We start from the raw sequence: 25,444 nt of genomic DNA, 5'->3' as shown, positions 1-25,444 counted from the left end.
ACCCGAGGTTTGAATACTCAGTTAACAATTTCTAAAGGGGTTTGTTACTTGTGACACCCAAAATGTTTGTATGAAGGAATTTTTGTCGGTTTAGAGACTATATCTACAACGCAACTGTTTCTATAAATCTCTTTACTGGTAAAAATCCTTTCATCAGGGGGTCATCCTCCCAAGTCTTATTACCAAATAAACTGGCATTCAACTTCATAATGGCTCCTAGATATTTAGCAACCTGCTCTTCAATGATGTCTTCATCCTTTTCAGAGGAAGAATATTCATCCGAGCTCATGAATGGCAAAAGGAGGTTCAATGGAATCTCTAGGGTCTCTGTATGAGCCTTAGATTCCTTTGGTTCCTCAAAGGAAAACTCCTTATTGGTCAGTGAACGTCCCAAGAGGTCTTCCTCACTAGGATTCACGTCCTCCTCCTCCTCTCTGGGTTCGGCCACACCAAGTAAGGTTATGGCCTTGCACTCTCTTTTTGGATTCTCTTCTGTATTGCTTGGGAGAGTACTAGGAGGAGTTTCAGTGACTCTTTTACTCAGCTAGCCCACTTGTGCCTCCAAATTTCTAATGGAGGACCTTGTTTCATTCATGAAACTTAGAGTGGCCTTAGATAGATCAGAGACTATATTTGCTAAGCTAGATGGATTCTGCTCAGAATTCTGTTTGTTGCTGAGAGGATGATGAAAAAGGCTTGCTATTGCTAAACCTGTTTCTTCCACCATTATTAAAGCCTTGTTGAGGCTTTTGTTGATCCTTCCATGAGAAATTTGGATGATTTTTCCATGAGGGATTATAGGTGTTTCCATAGAATTCTCCCATGTAATTCACCTATGCGATTGTAGGGTTCTCAGGATCATAAGCTTCTTCTTCAGAAGATGCCTCTTTAGTACTGTTGGATGCAGCTTACAATCCATTCAGACTCTGAGAAATCATATTGACTTGCTGAGTCAATATTTTATTCTGAGCCAATTTGGCATTCAGAGTATCAATTTCAAGAACTTCCTTCCTCTGAGGCGTCCCATTACTCACAGGATTCCTTTCAGAAGTGTACATGAACTGGTTATTTACAACCATGTCAATGAGTTCCTGAGCTTCTGTAGGCGTTTTCTTTAGGTGAATGGATCCACCTGCAGAATGGTCCAATGACATCTTAGATAATTCAGACAAACTATCATAGAATATATCCAGGATGGTCCATTTTGAAAGCATGTCAGAAGGACACTTTTTGGTCAGTTGCTTGTATCTCTCCCAAGCTTCATAGAGGGATTCGCCTTCTTTCTGTTTGAAGGTTTGAACATCCACTCTAAGCTTGCTAGGATTTTGAGGAGGAAAGAACTTGGCTAAGAAATCCGTGACCACCTTATCCCAAGAGTTTAGGCTATCTTTAGGTTGAGAGTCCAACCATATTCTAGCTCTGTCTCTTACAGCAAACGGGAAAAGCATAAGCCTATAGACCTCAGGATCAACCCCATTGGTCTTAACAGTATCACAGATTTGTAAGAATTCAGTTAAAAACTGAAAAGGATCTTCTGATGGAAGTCCATGAAACTTGCAACTTTGTTGCATCAGAGAAACTAATTGAGGCTTTAGCTCAAAATTGTTTGCTCCAATGGCAGGAATTGAGATGCTTCTTCCATGTAAGTTAGAATTTGGTGTAGTAAAGTCACCAAGCATCTTCCTTGCATCTCCACCATTATTATTATTTTTGGCCATGTCTACTTCTTTTTCGAAAATTTCTGTCAGATTTTCTCTAGAGAGTTGTACTTTAGCTTCCCTTAGCTTCCTCTTCAGAGTCCTTTCAGGTTCAGGATCAGCTTCAACAAGAATGTTCTTATTCTTGTTCCTGCTCATATGAAAAAGAAGAGAACAGAAAAGAAAATATGAAATCCTCTATATCACAGTATAGATATTCCTTTATGTGAGTAGAAGAACAGAAGAATAGAAGAAGGAGAAGAGAAAAATTCGAAAATTAATTAAAATAAAATAAAAATATTTTTGTTTTTATTTTAAATATTAATTAAAAATTCGAAAACTAAAAAGGGAAATAAAATTAAATTAAAATTTAAGACAATTAGTTAATTAAAACAAATTTTAAAAAAGAGGTTAGTGATTTTCAAAAATTAGAGAGAGAAAATTAGTTAGGTGGTTTTGAAAAAGATATGATTGAAATAGTAAACTTTTAAAATCAAACAAAAAGTTAAGTGGTTAGTTGAAAAAGATTTGAAAATCAATTTTGAAAGGATAAGAGGTTAGAAAAGATTTTGAAATTGATTTTGAAAAAGATGTGATTGAAATTTATTTTGAAAAGGATTTGAAAAAAATTTAAAAAGATTTGATTTTGAAAATTAAAGTTGATTACTTGACTAACAAGAAACAAAAAGATATGATTTTAAAATTTAAAGATTGAACCTTTCTTACTAGGCAAGTAACAAACTTAAAATTTTTGAATCAATCACATTAATTGTTAGCATTAATTTCGAAAATATGAAATAGAAATAAGAAAAAGATTTTGAAAATAAATTTTGAAAATTTCGAAATTATGAAAGAAAAAATGAAAAAGATTTGATTTTTGAAAAAGATTTGAAAAAGATAGAATTTTTAAATTGAAAATTTGACTTGACTCATAAGAAACAACTAAATTTTAAAAAGTTTTGAAAAAGTCAACTCAAATTTTCGAAAATTCATGAGAGAATAAGGGAAAGATATCTTTTTTATTTTTTTTTTTGAATTTTTAATGAGGAGAGAGAAAAACACAAAAAAAAGACACAAGACATAAAAATTATGAATCAAAACAAGAAAAATATGCAAGAACACTTTAAATGTCAAGATGAACACCAAGGACACTTTGAATGTCAAGATGAACATCAAGAACATATTTTTGAAAATTTTTAAGAAAAGAAAAACATGCAAGACACCAAACTTAAAAATTTTTAATGTTGAGACACTAACAAATTGAAAATGCATATGAGAAACAAGAAAAGATGCACAACAAGAAAATGAAAAGATCAAACAAAGAAGATCATCAAGAACAACTTGAAGATCATGAAGAACATATGATGAATTTTCAAAAATTTTAGTTAAAAATTAAAAAGATGCAATTGACACCAAACTTAAAAATTGACACTAGACTCAAGCAAGAAACATCAAATTTTTGGTTTTTATGATTTTATAAAATTTGTTTGGTATTTTTTGAAAATTATTTTGAAAAAGAAAATAAGGATTTCAAAATTTCTAATGAGAATTCCAGGAATCATGCAATGTTAGTCTAAATCTCCGGTCCAGGAATTAGACATGACTTACTAGCCAGCCAAGCTTTCAGTGAAAGCTCTGGTCCAAAACACTAGACATGGCCAATGGCCAGCCAAGCTTCAGCATACATAATTCAAGCATGTGAAGAGGAAGCCTCAGTCCAAAAGAATTTAGACATGGCTTTACAGCCAGCCAGGCTTCAACAGATCATGATGAAACTCTAGAATTCATTCTTAAAAATTCTGAAGAGCATAGAATAATTTTAAAAATATTTTTTTTTGAAATTTTTTTTTCAAAAATAAAAAGAATAAAAGCAAATATATAAAATTAAAATAAAATTACCTAATCTTAGCAACAAGATGAACCGTCAGTTGTCCAAACTCGAACAATCCTCGGCAACGGTGCCAAAAACTTGGTGCACGAAATCCTGATCGTTCATTCATTGGTAACGGCGCTAAAAACTTAATACGCACGTTCATAATCTTAATTCTTTGCCACAACTTCGTACAACTAACCAGCAAGTGCACTGGGTCGTCCAAGTAATAAACCATACGTGACTAAGGGTCTATCCCACGGAGATTGTCGGCTTGAAGCAAGCTATGGTCACCTTGTAAATCTCAGTCAGGCGGATTCAAATGGTTATAGAGTTTTAATAATTAAAAGATAAATAAAACGTAAAATAAAGATAGAGATACTTATGTAATTCATTGGTGAGAATTTCAGATAAGCGTATAGAGATGCTTAGTTCTTTCTGAATCTCCGCTTTCCTACTGCTTTCATCCAATCCTTCATAATCCTTTCCATGGCAAGCTGTATGTTGGGCATCACCGTTGTCAATGGCTACATCTTGTCCTCTCAGTGAAAATGGACCAAATGCGCTGTCACCGCACGACTAATCATCTGTTGGTTCTCGATCATACTGGAATAGGATTCAGTAATCCTTTTGCGTCTGTCACTACGCCCAGCACTCGCGAGTTTGAAGCTCGTCACAGCCATCCCTTCCCAGATCCTACTTGGAATACCACAGACAAGGTTTAGACTTTCCGGATCTCAAGAATGGCCGCCAATAATTCTAGCCTATACCACGAAGACTCTGATCATAGATAAGGAGGCTAAGAGATATGCATTCAAGCTTGTTTGCATGTAGAACGGAAGTGTTTGTCAGGCACGCGTTCATAAGTGAGAAAGATGATGAGCGTCACATAATCATCACATTCATCATGTTCTTGTGTGCGAATGAATATCTTAAAGAAGAAATAGGATTGAATTGAATATAAAAACAATAGTACTTTGCATTAATTCATGAGGAACAGCAGAGCTCCACACCTTAATCTATGGTGTGCAGAAACTCTACCGTTGAAAATATATATGTGAAAATAAGGTAGACATGGCCGAGTGGCCAGCCTCCCATGGAGGTCTAGAGATCTAAAATGATCAAAAGATGATCTCGAAAATGATCCCAAAAGATCCCTAACACAATAGTAAAAATTTCTATTTATACTAAACTAGTTACTAGGGTTATAGAAATAAGTAAATGATGCAGAAATCCACTTCCGGGCCCACTTGGTGTGTGCTTGGGCTGAGCATTGAAGCTTTCATGTGTAGAGGTCTTCCTTGGAGTTAAACGCCAGTTTGTAACTTGTTTCTGGCGTTTAACTCTACTTTGGAACCTGTTTCTGGCGTTTAACGCTAGAATAGGGCAGAGAGCTGGCGTTGAACGCCAGTTTTCGTCATTTAAACTCAGGCAAAGTATGGACTATTATATATTGCTGGAAAACCCTGGATGTCTACTTTTCAACGCAATTGAGATCGCGCCATTTAAACTCCTGTAGCTCCAGAAAATCTACTTTGAGTGTAGGGAGGTCAGAATCCAACAGCATCTGCAGTCCTTCTTCAGCCTCTGAATCTGATTTTTGCTCAAGTCCCTCAATTTTAGCCAGAAATTACATGAAATCACAGAAAAACACACAAACTCATAGTAAAGTCCAGAAATATGATTTTTATTTGAAAACTAATAAAAATATACTAAAAACTAACTAAATCATACTAAAAACTATATAAAAACAATGCCAAAAAGCGTATAAATTATCAACTCATCAAATTATAAGCCGGATGGCTGAGTTATTGCCGTATTATGGCTGAGCCATTATTGAGTTATGGCTGAGAATGATTGCATATATGCTTATTGAATGAAATGTGAATGTTGCACTTCCACTATCTGAGATACGAGTTTCCCTAGGAGAAAGCAATGGCTAGCCACCATGTGCTCCAGGTGGAGACTCGATACTCTGCTGACCCTATGTCGTAAGTGTGGCCGGACACTGTGAAAGTTCAGGTTGAGCTCGCCCCCGTGAATATACACCAGTGCGGGTGTTGGATATGAATTATGATTTACGATTGAGTATAACTCGAGTTGGGGATGCACGACAGAGGGACAGTCCAATGGTTAGCTACCAGGACTTGTCAGGTTGGCTTTATAACCGACAGATGAGACTTATCAGCCATTAGGACAGGCATTCATCGTATGCATACTATGTGAATTGTTTGGAATTGCCTAATTGACTGCATATTACCTGCTAATTATCTAAATGTCATATCTTCTTCCTATCTGTATATCTTCATGTCTGATATAATTTTGTTTGCCATATTATATTACTGCTGGTGGTTAGGAGGTCTACAGGAATTGGAAAGGAAAGTATTAGTTAGACTGAAGATCTTTAGTCAATTGCCATTTATGGTTTAGTCTGTTTATAAGCTTTGAATTATCTGGTGGAAGTTCTAGGATTGCCTTCGGCTTTCCCAGGACATTACATGTTAGATATGTGGGTACTGTTACCATACTGAGAACCTCCGGTTCTCACCCCTGCGCATTTTGCGGTTTTCAAATGCAGGACGTGAGGTTTCTCGCTGAGGCATGTTGGAGACTTCTGGATAAGCGAAGATCTTTGCTTCTTGGGACTTTATTTGTGGTTTTATGTAGATAGTTACTATCTCCACTAAATAATGCATATATATACTATTTTGACTCCTCTTAGAGGTGGTTTTGGAGAACAGGTTTTGTTAGTTTGTCCTTGGGGTTTTCCTTGGGTTTCTTACTCTAAGTTTATGTTTATATAAGTATACTTGTATGCTCGGACCGGTTATCTTCACAAATCGGACCTTGAGTCTTGATATTCATATCTTTGGCACTCTTTTGTTTATGGTTTAACGTTAGTCTATCCTTTATCTGTTTTGTTACGTTATCGATCGAAGTGTTGTGCTTTTCAATTTAACGGTTTTATTTTACCCCTTCTCTTTAAAGGCTCCTAGTTATAAATATCTTTCACAATACTATATGTACTAATTTTTATTTTTAGAGGTCGTAATACCTCGCCACCTCTGTCTTATGACTTAAGCATAAGGCTCTGTGTGGTAGGGTGTTACATTTTGGTATCAAAGCAGTTCGTTCCTGTTGAGCCTGAGGGACGGACTGACTATGCTTCTGTGCATTCTCTGTAAGTGTGTTTATGTGCTATTAGAATATCTAACTGATATACCTGGCATAAACATTCATGAGCATACATTTGGGACTTCGAAGCACTAGACTTCCGATATTGAGACTAATCAACTTGATATCGATTGTTTAGTGTGTATAGGAACCAGATGGCACCTCGTGGACGCGGTCGAGGTCGTGGGAGAGGTCGTACTAGTACTCAGGGAACGGAAGCCAACCCAAATAACCCGGTAGATTTTATGGTGGCGTTGGAGAATATGGTTGCTGCTATGCAGGCCACTGCTGCGGCCCTTGGACAACAGATGAACAACCATGGTAATGACGGAATTGGAGGTCAGGGCCGGATGACACTGGCAACCTTCTTGAAGGTTAATCCACCTAAGTTCAAGGGAACCACTAATTTGACTGAAGCCGATACCTTGTTTCAGGCTATGGAGCGAGCATTGCAAGCGCAGATGGTACCTGAAGGGCAGTGTGTTGAGTTTGCTACCTATCTGCTCACTGAGAAAGCATCGCAGTGGTGGCAAGGAGTCTGACGTCTCCTACAGCAGGGTGATGACCCTATCACCTAGGATGCCTTCCAGGAGGAGTTCTATAAGAAGTACTTTCTGAATTCTGCTAGGACGGCCAAGGAACTGGAGTTACTGCAGCTGAAGCAGGGTGCTATGTCCGTATCCAAGTATACTGACAAGTTTGAGGAGCTACTCAGGTTTTTCCGTATGTGTCAAGGAGCTCTGGGAGACTTTGAGGAATGGAAGTGCATTAAGTATGAAGGAGGACTCCGAAGTGATATCTTTAGCTCAGTGGGACCAATGGAGATCAGAACTTTCTCAGAGTTGGTGAATAAGAGCAGGGTTGCAGAAGAATGTGTGAAAAAGGCAGCTGCAGAGAGAGGAAGCCATAGGGGACCATTCCCACGAAATCGTGGAAAGAGCTTTGCTCCTAGAGGTCCGCCTTTCAAGCGGAGAGGCTCTTTCAGGAGGCCCAACAACAACAACTCCCAAGGGAAAAGGTTTGGGAACCAACCTCAGAATGAACAAGCTTGTGCTAGGTGCAGGAGTCACCATCCGGGAGCCCCATGCAAGGCCGGATGGGGCTTGTGCTATTCTTGTGGTAAGGCGGGGCATAAATTCGTAATTTTTCCGAAAAAGCAGAAGCAAGGTGCAGGGAGAGCACAGCAGCCTGGCCGGGTGTTCACCACCTCAACTGTTGGTGCTGAAGGATCTGAGACACTTATCCGAGGTAACTATGAAATGGCTGGTCAAGTTTTAAATGCTTTATTTGATTCGGGAGGAACACATTCAGTCATTGCATTCGAAAAAGCTAGTGACCTAGGATTGAAGATTGTAGTCTTAGGTTATGACCTAAAGGTGTATAATGCCACCCATGAAGCCATGATAATTAGGCTAGGATGCCCGCAAGTTTCATTTAGGGTCCAGTGATAAACCCATATTTTATGATATATTTTGTGCTTAGTTTGAGTGATTTATTCAATCCTTCACCCACTTATTCATATTAATTGCATGGTTTTACTTTCCCTTCCTTATTATGTGATGTATGTGAAAAACATGTTTCCTATGCTTTAAAATTAATTATTTTAATTATCTTTATTTCCATTCGATGTCGTGATTAGTGTGTTGAGTAGTTTCATATCTTCTAAGGCAGGAATGACTTAAAGGATGGAAAGGAAACATACAAAAATGGAAGGAAAGCATAAAACGGAGTTCGTGAAGAAACTGGCATCCACGCGATCGCATGGGCGACGCGGACGCATGCCAAGCGCGAAGAAGCAGCGACGCGGCCGCATGACTGACGCGACCGTGCGTCTTAAGCAGAACACATATGACGCGGTCGCATGACTGACGCGACCGCGTGACAAGGAAAACTCCGAATGACGCGACCGCGTGACAGAGGTCGCGCACCAGAAATTGCAGAAAACGCTCCCAACAAATTCTGAAGCGCTTTTTGGCCCAAATCTGAGTCCAGAAGGCATAGACCAGAGGTTATGAAGTGGGGGAATGCATTCATTCAAGGGGAGACACGACTTTAGTTAGTTTTCATGATTTAGATTTAGTTTCGAGAGGGAGATTCTCTCATCTCTCTTAGGATTAGGATTTAGGATTTCTCTTAGTTTTAGGAGTGACTCTCGATCCCAGGTTCAATGTTCTTTTACTTTATATTTATCTCTTACTTTCAGATACTTTAATGCTTATATTAGTTATGTTGCCTATTTGGTTTACGCTACATTCATGTTACAGATTACTCTTTTGAATTAATGTTATTTGAGGTATTTCAGTTTAATATTGCTTTCTCTTATTTACATTATTGTTATTCCCATCTGAAGACATTTTTATTCCAGTAGATTTCTTTTTCTTCTGGTCTTAGTTAAGAAATCAGTAACTCAAGAGTTATCAAACTCAAACATGAATGATAATTGTTATCTTGTTAACTAAACTGAACTTCAATAATCCCAATCTTTTCTTAGGAAATAAATAGGATTCGAAGATCAAACCAATTAATCCCTTGACCTTCCTTTATCTTGGTAAAGGTTAACAAAGTGGAATTAAGATTCGATTCTCATCATCATTGATAAGGATAGCTAGGATAGGACCTCTAATTTCTCATACCTTGCCAAAAGTTTATTTACAGTCATTTATTTATTTTACTTGCCATTTAAATTACTTGTTCTTCATTTACTTTATTTGCTAATTAAATCATTCCCTCCTCATTCTCAAAACGCCAATTTACAATCTCCATAACCAATAATAAGAACATACTTCCCTGCAGTTCCTTGAGAAGACGACCCGAGGTTTGAATACTTCGGTTATCAATTTATTTAGGGGTTTGTTACTTGTGACAACCAAAACGGTTGTAAGAAAGGTTGATTGCTTGGTTTAGTAACTATACTTGCAACGAGAGTTTACTATAACCTCTAAACCATCAATCCTTCCTGCTCTTTCAAAATGGCGCCGTTGCCGGGGAACTACAATCGTGTGCCTTATTATTGGTTATTGTAAATATTTTTCTTTTACTTGTTTATTTGTCTTTATTTTTCCCCTCTTTATTTTTTTTAGCAACTATGAATTCTCACCCCTATCGCTTTGAGTTTGGTTCTAATGTTATTGAAAGGTATGAAAGTTATAACAGGAACATGCATCAAGGTCAGAGCAATCAAAGATGGATGGAGCCAAGAGGATCTGATCAACCCTTTAGGCAACAACACCCTCCAAGATATCATGGACAAAGACCATTCTACAATGCATACCAAGCAAATAGACATGGTGGACAACCTTGTAATTACCAACAAGCCCCACCCTGTACTTATAGACCATCCTCTCATCATAACTCCGAACCACCATACTCACAAGCTCCTTTTTATCATTCACCACCATATGATCCTCATTTATCCCAGTTCCAATCCAATCACTCCCAAACACCACCACTTCCCCCTGTACCATATCCAAATCTATCACCCCGAGAATCAGAGGTTCGCCTCAAGGAAACAGTAAATCGACTTCAAACAACCCTTCATCAACTGGAGCAAGCAGTAAGTCAATTATCTTCTAGACGTTCGAACATTCAAGAACCTCCCATAGCCCCATGTGGACAATCTAACGAAGAGCGTAGTATGAAGGAGATACTAGAAACTCCAGTAGACAAGACAGAGCATGGCTTCGTACTGGAACAAGTAAAGGAAGCTATCATTATTGAAGAAGAAGAGTTGGTTGAAGACTTAGGAGACGCTGAACCTCCATGGGAATCCAAAGTTGTGGAGCATTCTGTCCAGGATGTTACAATTGATGCTAAGGAGGATTGTGCGTAATCCCCAGAGCAAGTCTTTCATGAAGAACTAGACAGAATAACCCAAGAAGCAGATTTTCTTGATGATGATAGTCACAAGTCAAGTTCTCCTAGTAATGAGCTTTTATCCGCAAGTGAATTCTCTGAGATCGAAGAATCTTCCCCAAGTGAATACGAAGATGATACGGAGGTAGATTTCTCTCAACCTCCAGTCTATGACTTAAGTGATGAGAAAGACATAGATGGCTCTGATCAGGACATGGATACATTTGAAGAATCTTGCAAGGAAGTGGAGAATTTCACAGAAGAGCACAAGGGAGTAGAACTCACATAACCACTGGAACCACCTATCCCAAGGCCATTACCATCCAATACAAGCTTTAAGTGGGTATAATTCTTAACCTTTAACTGTGTTTTTCCACTTGAATATGGTTTGCTTGAAACAGATGGCCAGCTTAGAGCTCTCTGTGGCTTTAAGAGTAAGCGGGAAATGGCTCGTACTCAGAGCTGGTGCACAAGGTTCAATAAGGTTCCACGCTTCAACTTAAAGTACACGGATTGGCATCATGATCAATCGGATGGATCTCGGAAAATGTTTGGTTATCCTGGTGAGAATCTAATCTCTAAACTGCCCGGATGGAAAAGTATAGATCAAGACGAAGGCGGATTTAAAAGCAAAGTTTGGGATCCTGGAATCTATGCTGACATTCGTCACCCCGGGAGCCTGAGAATCTATTTGAAGCTGCTCAGAAGCTTTACATGCTTAGTTTGGGACCCCGAAGGCTATTGGCATTCCAAGTATTGGTGGAGATTTTTGGATGAATTTAAGCATAAGCCGCCATAACAGGAAGCTCATCTAATGTCCAACTTAAGGACTTTAACTAAAAGTGCTAGGTGGGAGACAACCTACCATGGTATGATCGTCCCTTTTTCAATTTTTATTTAGTTTTATTTGTTTTCAAGTTTTATTTTATTATATTGAACCTGGAGTTTTGCACCGCATTCATATTTGCATTCTGCATACTGCATAAAAAAAAGGTGCGCGACGTGACCGCATCACCAATGCGATCATGTCAAATTGCGGAAAACACTTCCCACGCGACCGCATTATTCACGCGACCGCGTCATTCATGCGACCGCGTGCCCTGGAGATCGGCGTAAAGATCCAAAGTCCAGAAAGTTAGGCTGGAATCGTGCGGCCGTTGTGCGTTTCGCACAATTGACCCACGCGATCGCGTCACTCATGTGATCGCGTCACTTGCACAATACCAATCCCACGCAACCGCGTGAGCGACGCGATCGCGTCGCATAGGATTGCACAACACCCCAAAAGGAGACAGAGAGTTGCGCTGAAACGACATTGGATTCGTGCGTTTAGCACAAATTCCAGCGACGTGATCACATGCCCCAGGCGATCGCGTCATTTACTCTTTTTGCCCTCCACGCGATCGCATCACCCATGCGATCGCGTCAACCACTATTTCAGCCCAACCACGCGACCGCGTGCCCCACGCGATCGCGTGGATTCAAATTTATAACCCCCCAGTCACGCGAACCCTATCAGTCGCGCCTCTCCCCTCCCCAAACCCCTCCACTTCCTCTCTTCTTCTCCAGCCCCCAACCACCACCCAGCCACCATCACTGCCACCCACCCCCCTTCCTCCTTCCCCCTTTTTTCTTCTTCTTTCTTCTTCTTCCCCCCCTAACCGCCACTGCCCTCCGCGACCACCACCCACCACCGCGCCGCCGTACCGCCCAGCGCCACCCATAAACCCCCCTCCCTTTCCCTATTACCCCCTACCCCATTACACCACCCCTTTCCCTCCCTTCCTCCGAACAACACCCACCGCCGCCGCGCCACCCTCTTCTGCCACGCCGGATGCCACCGCCGTCATCCCCAGCCACCTCTCTGCCCCACTCTCTCTCTTACGCCTACCAGGTTCTGACGAACGCCACCCTTCTATCCTTCGTATTTAATTCATATTTTTATGTTTATGTTCATCTTTAGGCTAGTTAGATATGCGTGTTGTAGTGGATTTTAGGTTGTTAGGTAGCCTAGGATGTGGTTAGTGGATTTAGGTCTGTTTAATTACACTGTTCGTGTTTCTTGTTTTATTCTGCTGTTGCTGTGATTATTGTAATGTTCATATGTTGTACTTCCTTGTTTCTTGCTACTCTGTACACTGAATTTTCATGTTTATATTCATTATATGTAATTGCAGCTTTAATTTTGATTCATATGAACTATTTGATTGCTGTTTATTTTTCGGGACAATCCAATTTTAGCCGGAATGCTGCCCAAATTTCTGTAAAATGTTTTCATTCATGTTTTAGTTTTGGCATTTTGAACTCTGCTTTCCTCTGCTTTAACCAAACCAATTCATGATTTTGTTCATGATTTAATCTGCTTGCCGATGACCGGTCTTGATCTTATCTTGGGTTTGGACTGGTTATCTAAGAATCATATTTTGCTCGACTGTTCTGCAAAGTCGGTATACTTTATACCAGAAGATACAGAAGGGCCGGTTGTGTTGAATAGTTATTACTTGAACTCTATGATGGTAAATTATTCTGGGACCGAATGTCAGGGTATTCTGTTGTTAATCGTGGGCGTTTTGGGTGATGATCAAAGATTGGAGCAAATTCCAGTTGTGTGTGAGTTTTCAGAGGTGTTTCCCGACGATATTGATGAATTTCCACCTAACCGAGGTTGAGTTTGCTATTGAGTTGGTGCTTGGGGCTGGACCAATCTCGAGTGCTCCTTATAGGATGTCACCACTAGAAATGGCCGAGCTAAAGTCTCAGCTAGAGGATCTGTTGGGTAAAAACTTTATCTGACCAAGTGTTTTTCCGTGGGATGTGCCAGTGTTACTGGTAAAGAAGAAAGATGGGAGTATGCAACTCTGTGTGGATTACAGGCAGCTGAACAAGGTCATAATAAAGAATAAGTACCTACTACCAAGGATTGACGATCTCATGGATCAGTTGTAGGGAGATGGGGTTTTCTCCAAGATCGATTTGTGATCCGATTATCACCAAATAAGGGTGAGAGGTGAGGACATCCCTAAGACCACTTTTAGGACTCGTTATGGTCATTACGAGTACACTGTAATGTCTTTTGGGTTGACAAACGCTCCAGCAGTGTTTATGGACTATATGAACAGAGTCTTCCGTCCATTTCTGGATAAATTTGTTGTTGTCTTCATTGATGACATACTGATTTATTCCAAGACTGAAGAGGAGCATGCATAGCACTTGAGGACCGTGTTGCAGATACTGAAGGAAAAGAAGCTCTATGCAAAACTGTCTAAATGTGAATTCTGGAAGAGTGAGGTGAAGTTTCTGGGGCACGTGGTGAGTAAACAGGGGATAGCTGTAGATCCTTCTAAGGTGGAAGCAGTGATGGAGTGGAGGCAACCAACCTCAGTAACTGAGATAAGGTGTTTTCTGGGCTTAGCTGGTTACTACTGAAGATTCATCAAGGGCTTTTCGCAAATAGCTTTGCCATTGACAAAGTTAACCCGCAAGGATGCGCTGTTTGTTTGGACTCCTAAGTGTGAGGAAAGCTTTCAAACGTTGAAGCAAAAGTTGACCACCGCACCTGTGTTGGTGTTACCTGAGCCGAACAAACTATTTGAGGTGTACTGTGATGCCTCACTAAAGGGTCTAGGGTGCGTGATGATGCAGCATCGTAATGTGGTGGCGTATGCCTCACGACAGTTGAGACCTTATGAAGTTAACTACCCTATGCACGATTTAGAACTTGCTGCGGTTGTGTTTGCGTTAAAGGTGTGGAGACATTACCTCTATGGGGTTAAGTTCTGAGTTTTCTCTGATCACAAGAGCTTGAAATATCTCTTTGATCAGAAAGAGCTTAACATGTGGCGGAAGAGTTGGATGGAGTTACTGAAGGACTACAACTTTGAGTTAAATTACCATCCGGGAAAAGCCAATGTAGTGGCGGATGCGTTAAGTTAGAAGTTGTTGTACGCTGCTTGGATGATGCTTCAAGAAGAGAAGTTACTCAAGGAATTCGAGAGTCTGAAGATTGCTGTTCAAGAAGTGTCTGGAACTCTATGTTTGAGTCAATTGTAGATCTCAAGTGACTTTAAATTTGAACTTCTAAAGGCTCATGAAAACGATGACGTGTTACCGAAGGTGTTTCCAGTTATTGAGCAAGAAAAGCGGTGGAGAGTGTCAGAAGATCAGGATGGGCTATGGAGATTCAAGGATAGGATCATAGTGCCGGACATTGGCACTTTGCGGCAAGATATCTTAAAGGAAGCACACAAAAGCAGATTCTCTATTCACCCGGGGAGTACTAAGATGTACCATGATTTGAAAGCGATGTTTTAGTGGTCGGGTATGAAGAATGATGTGGCAGAATACGTCTCAAAGTGCTTAACTTGTCCGAAGGTGAAGATTGAACATCAGAGACCTTCCGAGACGTTGCAACCTTTAGAAGTTCCGTAATGGAAATAGGAGAGCATTGCGATGGACTTTGTGTCAGGACTGCCAAGGACTAGGACCGGTTTTGATGCTGTCTGGGTGATTGTGGACTGACTGACGAAGTCGGCTCACTTTCTACCTATTCGGATGAATTACACCCTTGAGGAACTAGCACGATTGTACATAAAAGAGATTGTGAGACTTCATGGTGTGCCTACCACTATAATTTCTGATAGAGATCCTCGTTTCACTTCCAGGTTCTGGGGTGCATTTCAGAAAGCTTTCGGAACCCGATTAAGATTGAGTATGGCTTACCATCCTCAGACAGATGATCAATCCGAGAGGACGATCCAAACACTAGAAGATATGTTAAGGTCTTGTGTTTTGGACCAACCGGCAAGTTGGGATCGGTATATGCCGTTAGTAGAGTTTGCATACAATCATAGCTACCATGCGAGCATCGGAATGGCTCCGTAGGAAGCTTTGTATAGGAGGAAATGTTAATCTCCGCTATGTTGGTATGAAGCTGGGGAGAAAAGCTTGTTGGGGCCGGAGATGATAGCTAACACTACCAAACAAGTCAAAAAAATCTGAGATAGGATACTCATTGCGCAGAGTCGTCTAAAAAGTTATGCCAATCAGAGACGAAAGCCCTTGGAATTTAAGGAAGGAGACCATGTTTTCCTTAAGATTACTCCAACCACAGGAGTAGGTAGGGCGATTAAAGCGAAGAAGTTGAATCCTCGATACATCGGTCCATTTTAGATCCTAGAGAGGGTTGGACCAGTAGCATATCTGATGGCCCTACCACCCCACCTTTCGAACTGCACGACGTATTTCACGTGTCATAGTTTCGGAAGTATACTCCTGATGCTAGCCATGTGTTAGAACCGGAATCAGTTCAGTTAAAATATGATTTGACGCTTCCAGTGACTCCGGTCAGAATTGACGATACAAGTATCAAACGTTTGCATGGAAAAGAAGTTTCTTTAGTCAAAGTGGCATGGATTCGAGCCGGTATTGAGGAGCACACTTGGGAACTTGAGTCGGAGATGCGAACTGACTATCCACACTTATTCTCAGGTAATTGAATTCGAATTTTGTGGGCAAAATTTTCAATTAGGTGGGAAGAATGTAAAATCCGGTTAATTAACGGCTAATTATCCCATAAATGATAATTTATTCTAAAAATCTAAAAATGTGATTTTCATGGCTTAACATGATAGAGGAGATTAAAACGAGAATTTTGATACCAATTTTATAGAAATCGGCCCAAGATTGAACCGAACGGGCCAAACCGGGCCAACCAGACCCATATTGGGCCCTTGCCAACCAAGCTAAACCTAAAACCCTAAAAACAGCACTCTCTCTCCTCTAAACCCTCAAAAACACGCTGAAATGAGAATGAAAGGGGGAAGAACACTTCTCCAAAGTTCTACCCTTAATTGATCTTCAAACCACCATAACTTTTGATCCGAAGCTCCGATTGCCGCACCGTTTGCGGCCACGCGTTCACCGCGACAAGCTCTACAAAACCCACTACTTTGTTCTTGAGGTAAGCTACGATTTTGGTCCAGTTTTCTCAGCCGTAAATTCGAATTAATGGAAAAAATGTTGAGATTTTGGGCTCTTTGATGTTATAGGACCCAAATAGCTTGAAGGAGAAGTGTAATCTTGTCTCCTTGACCATTGGGTGTGGTAAGATTCTCAACCCTAGTAGAAATTGTTGGTTTATGATGTTGGGTATTGAGTTGTTGTGTTTGAATGTGATATTTATGGCTTAGGTAGTGTGTATGCGAATATTGAAGCTTGATTGAGGTTTTGGAAAGCTTGAAAAAGGGCTTTGGTGTGCTAAAAATCTGTTCTTGGAGGTGTTGAAACTTGGTGAGCTTGTGAAAAAGTGATTTGGAGGTGTTCCGGGTTAAACAAAAAGTGGCTAAGGTATGGTCTCGATTTCCTGTATCTAAAATGTAATGTGGTGTGAAAACTTAGGCTAGAGGCCCTAAGATAGGATTTGAATGGTTGATGTTGTTGAATGGTTGAAATAAATTCTATGGTCATATATGTGATTATGAATATTGATGTTTTGATGGTGTGATGCATAAGAGATATGCATGTTTTGATATGTGACTAATAATTGGTTGAGGTTGATTTGTGGGTGAAACCATGTTGAGAGTGAGGATGGTAATGATTGTAAGTATTGGTGGTTGATTGGAAATGGTGTTGTTGGAAATTGGAATGAGGAAAAATACATATGACATGATATTGTGTTTGAAATGGGATCAATTGATGAGCTTGGTTAACATGATGGGTTGATGATTATAATTTGATAAAAATGATAATGTATGAGTTGAGGAGGCTTGAAGTGGTTTTTGGTATATTTTGGTTGATTTTAAAAAGGATTGGAATTGGTTTGTTTTGAAAATGGCACTTTGTGGTTTTGTATGAAAATGTGATTTTGGGTATACTTTGACGGATCATAACTTTGAATCCCAATCCCCAATTTATGCAAACTTTATTTAGAAATGAAATTGGATCCGGGATGTTTATGCCGTTCAAAGAACGGGTGAAAAATGATTTGAAACGGAGAAGTTATGGCCATCGGAAGATTGGGGTTTGAAATTGTGAATTCTGCAACTTTTTAACTTAGTAAAATTTTTGGCAGAATGCACTCCCACGCGTAGGCGTGGCCGATGCGCACGCGTCATTTTCAAAGTTTCACTACCCACACGTACGCGTCGATGAGTGAATTCAATTGGCCCAGCCAAAATTCCCGAGAGTTGTGCCTGAGTTGTGCTGGTTTTGTGCTTGGGGCACAAAACGCATCCACGCGTACACGTGGCTGACGTGTAGGCGTCACTTGGCTTTTCTCCCATCGATGCGTGTTCATGAAGGGACGCATACGCGTCACTGTACCTTGATGCATTCCACGCGTGCGCGTGGGTGACGCGCACGCGTGACCCTGTTTTCATTCCAAAGTTGTTTTTTGAGTTTTCAAAGCCAAATTTCAAACTTCTAAGCCTCCGATCTCACCCCTTCTGTCTTAAATCATTATGATAAGCCTAGCAATGGGAAAAAGTTAGGAAATGTGGTAATTTGTGAATGAAGAAAGGGGAGAGTTAATGATCAATGATGATCAAAGAGAATCGTATGAGATACAGAGGATGGTGGTGGAAGTGCCTTATATGCCGTGAGCCGATGAGCTGTAATTGTTAATAAATTGGCTGGTTATGCATTGAATTATGAGCCGGATGGCTGAGTTATTTCCGTATTATGGCTGAGCCATTATTGAGTTATGGCTGAGAATGATTGCATATATGCTTATTGAATGAAATGTGAATGTTGCACTTCCACTATCTGAGATAAGAGTTTTCCTGGGAGAAAGCAATGGCTAGCCACCATGTGCTCCAGGTGGAGACTCGATACTTTGCTGACCCTATGTCGTAAGTGTGGCCGGAGACTGTGAAAGTTCCGGATGAGCTCACCCCCGTGAATATACACCAGTTAGGGTGTTGGATATGAATTATGATTTATGATTGAGTATAACTCGAGTTGGGGATGCACGACAGAGGGACAGTCCAATGGTTAGCTACCATGACTTGTCAGGTTGGCTTTATAACTGACAGATGAGATTCGTCAGCCATTAGGACAGGCATTCATCATATGCATACTATGTGAATTGTTTGGAATTGCCTAATTGACTGCATATTACCTGCTAATTATCTAAATGTCATATCTGCTTCCTATCTGTATATGTTCTTGTCTGATATAATTGTGTTTGCCATATTATATTATTGCTGGCAGTTGGGAGGTCTGCAGGAATTGGAAAGGGAAGTATTAGTTAGACTGAAGATCTTTAGTCAGTTGCCATTGATGGTTTAGTCTGTTTATAAGCTTTGAATTATCTGGTGGAAGTTCTAGGATTGCCTTCGACTTTTCCAGGACATTACTGGTCCTATGTTTATGTTTATATAAGTATACTTGTATGCTCAGACCAGTTATCTTCGCAAACCGGGTCTTGAGTCTTGATATTCGTATCTTTGGCAGTCTTTTGTTTATGGTTTCACATTAATCTATCCTTTATCTGTTTTGTTACGTTATCGATTAGAGTGTTGTATTTTTCAATTTAACGGTTTTGTTTTACCCCTTGTCTTCAAAGGCTCCTAGTGATAAACATCTTTCACAATACTATATTTACTAATTTTTATTTTTAGAGGTCGTAATACCTCGCCACCTCTGTCTTATGACTTAAGCATAAGGCTCTGTGTGGAAGGGTGTTACAGATGGTTTGGCCGAATCATCCTCCTTTCCATTGTTCAATATGCTCCCCCATAATGTGTGCCTAGTTACCAAACAATATTCATGGAAGTAACACCTGTCTGCATGTTCTAAAAGTTCCAAATGATACAAATTTTCAAAACATGGAACCTTTTAAAAACAAAGCCATATATTATCAAGAAGACATCTTTATCAAAAAATAATCAAGGCTCAGTTTGATATGAATCCACTAACAAGCTGCTGAAAGATTTAAAACAGAGCACCAACAGATCATAAAAACAGAGCAACCATCCAACAAAATAGAGCACAAATGATAATAAATCAGAGTAACCAGCAACTCCAATTTCAATTTCAATTCAGCCCTATTTTTAGTCTTTTTCTCCCCCTTTTGTCATCAAGAAGGGACCCTGCAAAAAATAGAGAAATGCAATGCAGTTGATAAACCACTATTTTATGGTTTATAATGTGTTTAATTGTGTGGTTTTATCATGATCTTTACCCACTTATTCATGTGATTAGCATGCATTTATACTTCCTTCCTAAAATTATTACATGATTGAAAACTTGCTTCCTAGAGACTTTTAATTACGTATTTTAATTCTCCTTTATTCCATTCGATGCCGTGATCTGTGTGTTAAGTGTTTTAGGCTTTATAGGGCATGAATGAGTTGGAGATTGGAAAGAAAGCTTGCAAAAATGGAAGGAACACAAGAAATTGAGAAGATGACCAGCGAGAAGTGACGCGGCCGCATGGCTCACGCGACCGCGCGAAAGAGAGGAAATCGCAGTGACGCGGCCGTATAGTTCACGCGACCGCGCGGATTGGAATAGCACAAGTGACGCGGAGGCGTGGACGACACGCTCGTGTGGCAGGGCAAAACGCCGAATGACGCTTTCGCATGAATGACGCGATCTGCATAATCTGCAGAATTCGCTGGGGACGATTTTGGGACCTGCTTTGACCCAGTTCTCGGCCCAGAAAAGCAGACTAGAGCCAGAGAACATGTAGGAACCAACAACAACATTCATTCTACACAATTTTAGTTTTTAGATCTAGTTTTACTCCTCCTCTAGGTTTTCTCTCTACACATTCATAGTTCTTAGGATTTTATTTCTATTGCTTTTTGCATTGGGATATTGAGAAGAGTTATTACCTCATCAAGACTTCGTCATTCTAGTTCGTTTTCTTTACTTGGCTCTTACTCTTCCATGTCCTTTAATTTACTCAATTTTACTATTGGATTATTTTAGAGTTTATTAATACAAGAATTACTTTTTTTTTAATTGATTTCTTTAATTTTTATTTATCATGTCTTTCTCTAATTTCCTTTTCTATGTTATGAATTCTACATTCACAATGAGCGAGTAGTTCCCTAACTTGATGGGGAGTTGATTGAAAGGAACCCTTGAGTTGGAATGCTCAAAAGAAAAATTGTAATTGGGTTTATTGTTGGATTGCCCTCTAGTCACTGACACCAATCCCTTTTTATTGAGTGGGTTGGAACTTGTGAATAGAAGTAGTATTCCAACTTGTTTGACTTTTCCTTACCTAGTAAGGGATAACTAAACAGAACAATCTTCAATTATCAATTAATCTTGAGAGTACTTCAACAAGAATAGGGCTTCCAACTAATCTACTCCTAGTCAAGGCTTTTATTTAAATTATTTAATTTCTCCAATTTAATTTCCTGTTTATTCAACTCAAACCTTTTTTGAAAACATCTGATTAATAAAATAGCACACCTTTCTGCAACTTGTTGGGAGACGACCTGGGATTCATACTCCCAGTATTTTAATTTTAATTTTTGTGACACCCTTCTAAATTGATAAGCGAATTTCTGGTTGGTTAAGAACTATACTTGCAACGCATATCTTATAACAATTCTTGACTCGCCATTTTCCGCCACGTCAATTTTTGGCGCCGTTGCCAGGGAGTTGCAATAGAGTGCTAAGTTATTGATTGGAATTTATTTATTTGCATTTTATTTTATCTTGCTACTATGAGCTGCTTATTTCTTTCGTTAGATGACGCGTTCACTTCCTGATCCAAGCTTGCCAGTATTCGATCCTGAGATTGAAAGAACTATTTCACGAATAAGGCAAGCTCGGCGTCGGTTAGTCCTCTCTGAGGGCGGATCTGAAACGTCACTTGAGGAAGAAACTAGCCCCCGTTCTACTGATTCGGTTGATTTACGTGTGGGTGACATGGCAGCACCTAGGAGAGTTACTATCCAGGAGGCTGGAGCCCCTGATTTTACAATGCAACCGTTTCAAGTGCATCACCCAGTGGTGGCTACAGACTTTGAAATAAAGACTGCACTGCTCAATTTGATGCCCAAGTTTCATGGCTTACCTGCTCAAGAGCCTATCAAGCACCTGAGAGATTTTCAAGCAGCCTGTTCTACTGTTAGGCGTGATGGTGCAGATGAAACTTCAATTTTGTTGAAAGCTTTCCCGTTCTCTCTTGAGGGAAAGGCAAGAGAGTGGTACTACACTCAACCCACAGCAACTGTATCTGACTAGGATACACTTAGAAGAGAATTTTTGGAAAAGTTCTTTCCGGCTGAAGTTACTGATAAACTAAGGAAAGACATTTCTATGATTGTTCAGGACGAATCCGAGACTCTCTATGAATACTAGGAGCGCTTCAATAATCTTCTGGAAGCATGCCCCCACCATATGATTGACAAGATAGTGTTACTCGGTTACGTCACATAGGGAATGAGGCCCCAAGATAAGACCACATTGGAAAGTGCTAGCAATGGGTCTATGAAAAAGTACAAGACCACTGATGAGGCATAGCAATTGATCAGTGACTTAGATGAATCTACTCGGAATCACAGGCAGAAATAAGGCCATTCAAAAACCATTGCAGAAGTATCCTCTAGCAGAGAGACTGCTGCTCTAACTCAGAGTATCTGTGAAATGACCAACTTGCTGAAGCAAATGCAATTGAATCAACAACAAGTTCAGCAAGCTCAACCTTCTCCACCACAGCAAAGCCAACAATTAGTCCCACAGAGAGTTTGCGGAGTCAGTGCTGATTATAGCCATTATACTGATGAATATCTGCAGCTCCAGCAGGAAGACAACACCGTGGCAGCTACTCATAACTTCTATGACCGCCCCAACCAAGGGTACAATCAAGGTGGCAATTACAGCCATGGATGGTAGGACAATTCTAACCAGAATTGGAGGGACAACAACAACAGAAGAGGCAGAGACAATCAGGAAAATCAGAGGTGGAATAATAACAACAACAGGCAGCAGAACCAGAACCAGCCTTACAGAGCACCTCACCTGAGGCAATCCCAAGGACCACAGAATACCCAACAGCAGACCTCTCAAATTACTTATCCTTCTTCATCTTCTAATGACGACTTACTACAATCTATTGATTGGAGACAACAGACCATGGAAAATAACCTTTATGCTACACTAAATGGTCTGAACTCTACTTTGCAAGCTCTTGTCTCACAGATTGGATCAATGAATAACTCCAATAACCAGCCTTTGAGCTCCAGTGGAATCCCCTCTCAACCATTACCCAATCCAAAGGGTGGCATTAATGCCATCACCCTAAGGTCTGGAACCACGCTGCAGGAGAGGAATCAAGAGGAGCCAAGCCCACCAGAACACGCCTCAGCTGAAGAGGTAGTGGAAATAGAAGATGTTGAAGAGGAAGAGGACATACAGGACATGGCTGAAAAAGAAGAAATTCAACCACAGGAGGAAGCACCACAGGGCACAGACACTGCAGAAGACACCACTCCCATTCCATTTCTACAACTTGCAAGGAAGCCCAGGAAGCAGCTGGAACCTGATCCCTAAATGGTAGAGATATTCAAAAAGGTTGAGGTAATTGTTTCTCTTTTTGATGTTATTCAACAGGTACCTAAATATGCAAAGTTTCTAAAAGATTTATGTATACATAAAGACAAAATTAATGAATTAGAAACTATTCCTTTAGGTAGTTCCATATCTGCTTTAATGGGAGGTTTACCTGAAAAGTGTAGTGACACAGGTCCATGTATGGTTAATTGTACTATTGGTGGTGTAATATTTTCTGACTGCATGTGTCATTTAGGAGCATGTGTGAGTATAATGCCTTTGTCTATATATGATATTTTGAGGCTCTGGTGCACGAATTGTGAATCACACTTTTCACAACTCGTACCACTTACCAGCAAGTGCACTGGGTCGTCCAAGTAATACCTTACGTGAGTAAGGGTTGAATCCCACGGAGATTGTTGGTTTGAAGCAATCTATGGTTATCTTGTAAATCTTAGTCAGGAAGTCAGTTATGTTTATCAGTTGAATTGCGAATAACCAAGAGAGCATAAATTAAAGGTTACTTGTTATGCAGTAATGGAGAATATGTTGGAGTTTTGGAGATGCTTTGTCTTCTGAATCTCTGCTTTCCTCTGTCTTCTGATTCACGCATGCACGTCCTCCCATGGCAAGCTGTATGTAGGGGATCACTGTCGTCAATGGCTACATCCCATCCTCTCAGTGAAGAATATGCTCACATGCTCTATCACAACACGGCTAATCATCTGTCGGTTCTCGATCATACTGGAATAGAATTCTTCATCCTTTTGCGTCTGTCACTAACGCCCAGCACTCGTGAGTTTGAAGCTCGTCACAGTCATTCGATCATTGAATCCTACTCAGAATACCACAGACAAGGTTTAGACTTTCCGGATTCTCATGAATGCCGCCATCAGTTCTAGCTTATACCACGAAGATTCTAATTAAGAGATCTAAGAGATACTCATTCAATCGGATATAGAACGGAGGTGGTTGTCAGGCACACGTTCATGGGTTGAGGAAGGTGATGAGTGTCACGGATCATCACTTTCATCACAGTTAATCGCAAATGAACATCTTAGGTAGGAACAAGCATGTTTGAATGGAAAACAGAAATACTTGCATTAATTCATCGAGACACAGCAGAGCTCCTCACCCCCAACAATGGAGTTTAGAGACTCATGCCGTCAAAGAGTACAAAATTCAGATCTAAAAAATGTTATGAGATGCAAAATAAGTCTCTAAAAGTTGTTTAAATACTAAACTAGTAGCCTAGGTTTACAAAAAGTGAGTAGACTATGACAGATGGTGCAGAGATCCACTTCTGGGGCCCACTTGGTATGTGCTGGGGCTGAGACTTAAGCAATTCATGTGCATAAGGCCATTTTGGGCGTTCAACGCCAGGTTTGGATCCATTTCTGGCGTTGAACTCCAACTTTTAATCCTTTTCTGGCGCTGAACGCCAGAATTGGGTAGAGAACTGGCGTTGAACGCCAGTTTACATCGTCTATCCTTGAGCAAAGTATGAACTATTATATATTGCTGGAAAGCCCTTGATGTCTACTTCCCAACGCAATTGGAAGCACGCCATTTCGAGTTCTGTAGCTCCAGAAAATCCACTTTGAGTGCAGGGAGGTCAGAATCCAACAGCATCAGCAGTCCTTTTTCAGCCTGAATCAGATTTTTGCTCAGCTCCTTCAATTTCAGCCAAAAAAATACCTGAAATTACAGAAAAAACACAACTCATAGTAAAGTCCAGAAATATGAATTTTTCCTAAAAAATAATGAAAATAAACTAAAAACTAACTAAAACATACTAAAAATTATATGAAATTAACCCCAAAAAGCGTATAAAATATCCGCTCATCACAACACCAAACTTAAACTGTTGCTTGTCCTCAAGCAACTAGACAAATAAAATAGAAGATTAATGGGTTGAGAAGCAATAATATCTCAGAGTTTTTGAGTGAAGCTCAGATTCTAATTAGATGGGCGGGACTAGCAGCTTTTTGCTTCCGAACAGTTTTGGCATCTCACTTTATCCATTGAAGCTCAGAGTGATTGGCATCTATAAGAACTTAGAATTCAGATAATGTTATTGATTCTCCTATTTCAGTATGATGATTCTTGAACACAGCTATTTCATGAGTCTTGGCCGTGGCCCTAAGCACTTTGTTTTCCAGTATTACCCCTGGATACATAAATGCCACAGACACATAATTGGGTGAACCCTTTGGATTGTGACTCAGCTTTGCTAAAGTCCCCAATTAGAGGTGTCCAGAGTTCTTAAGAACACTCTTCTTTCTGCTTTGGACCTTGACTTTAACCGCTCAGTCTCAAGTTTTCGCTTGACACCTTC

The 25,444-nt window shown here is 40.1% G+C and overlaps 2 non-coding genes across 2 annotated transcripts; one reads left to right on the top strand and one right to left on the bottom strand.

Annotated features, from left to right (window-relative positions):
* Nucleotides 1–1,208: 1,208 nt before the first annotated feature.
* Nucleotides 1,209–1,316, top strand: LOC112781011 (small nucleolar RNA R71). The gene has a single exon (XR_003191812.1). It is a non-coding gene; the product is annotated as a small nucleolar RNA R71 (small nucleolar RNA).
* Nucleotides 1,317–21,852: 20,536 nt separating this feature from the next.
* On the bottom strand, nucleotides 21,853–21,960 carry LOC112781346 (small nucleolar RNA R71). The gene has a single exon (XR_003192128.1). It is a non-coding gene; the product is annotated as a small nucleolar RNA R71 (small nucleolar RNA).
* Between the last annotated feature and the right edge of the window lie 3,484 nt (nucleotides 21,961–25,444).

This window comes from Arachis hypogaea, chromosome 19, assembly GCF_003086295.3.
Source record: "Arachis hypogaea cultivar Tifrunner chromosome 19, arahy.Tifrunner.gnm2.J5K5, whole genome shotgun sequence".
NCBI classification, from domain to species: Eukaryota; Viridiplantae; Streptophyta; class Magnoliopsida; order Fabales; family Fabaceae; genus Arachis; species Arachis hypogaea.
The sequence above is the reverse complement of the archived record's forward strand: the minus strand, read 5'-3'. Positions and strand labels throughout refer to the sequence as shown.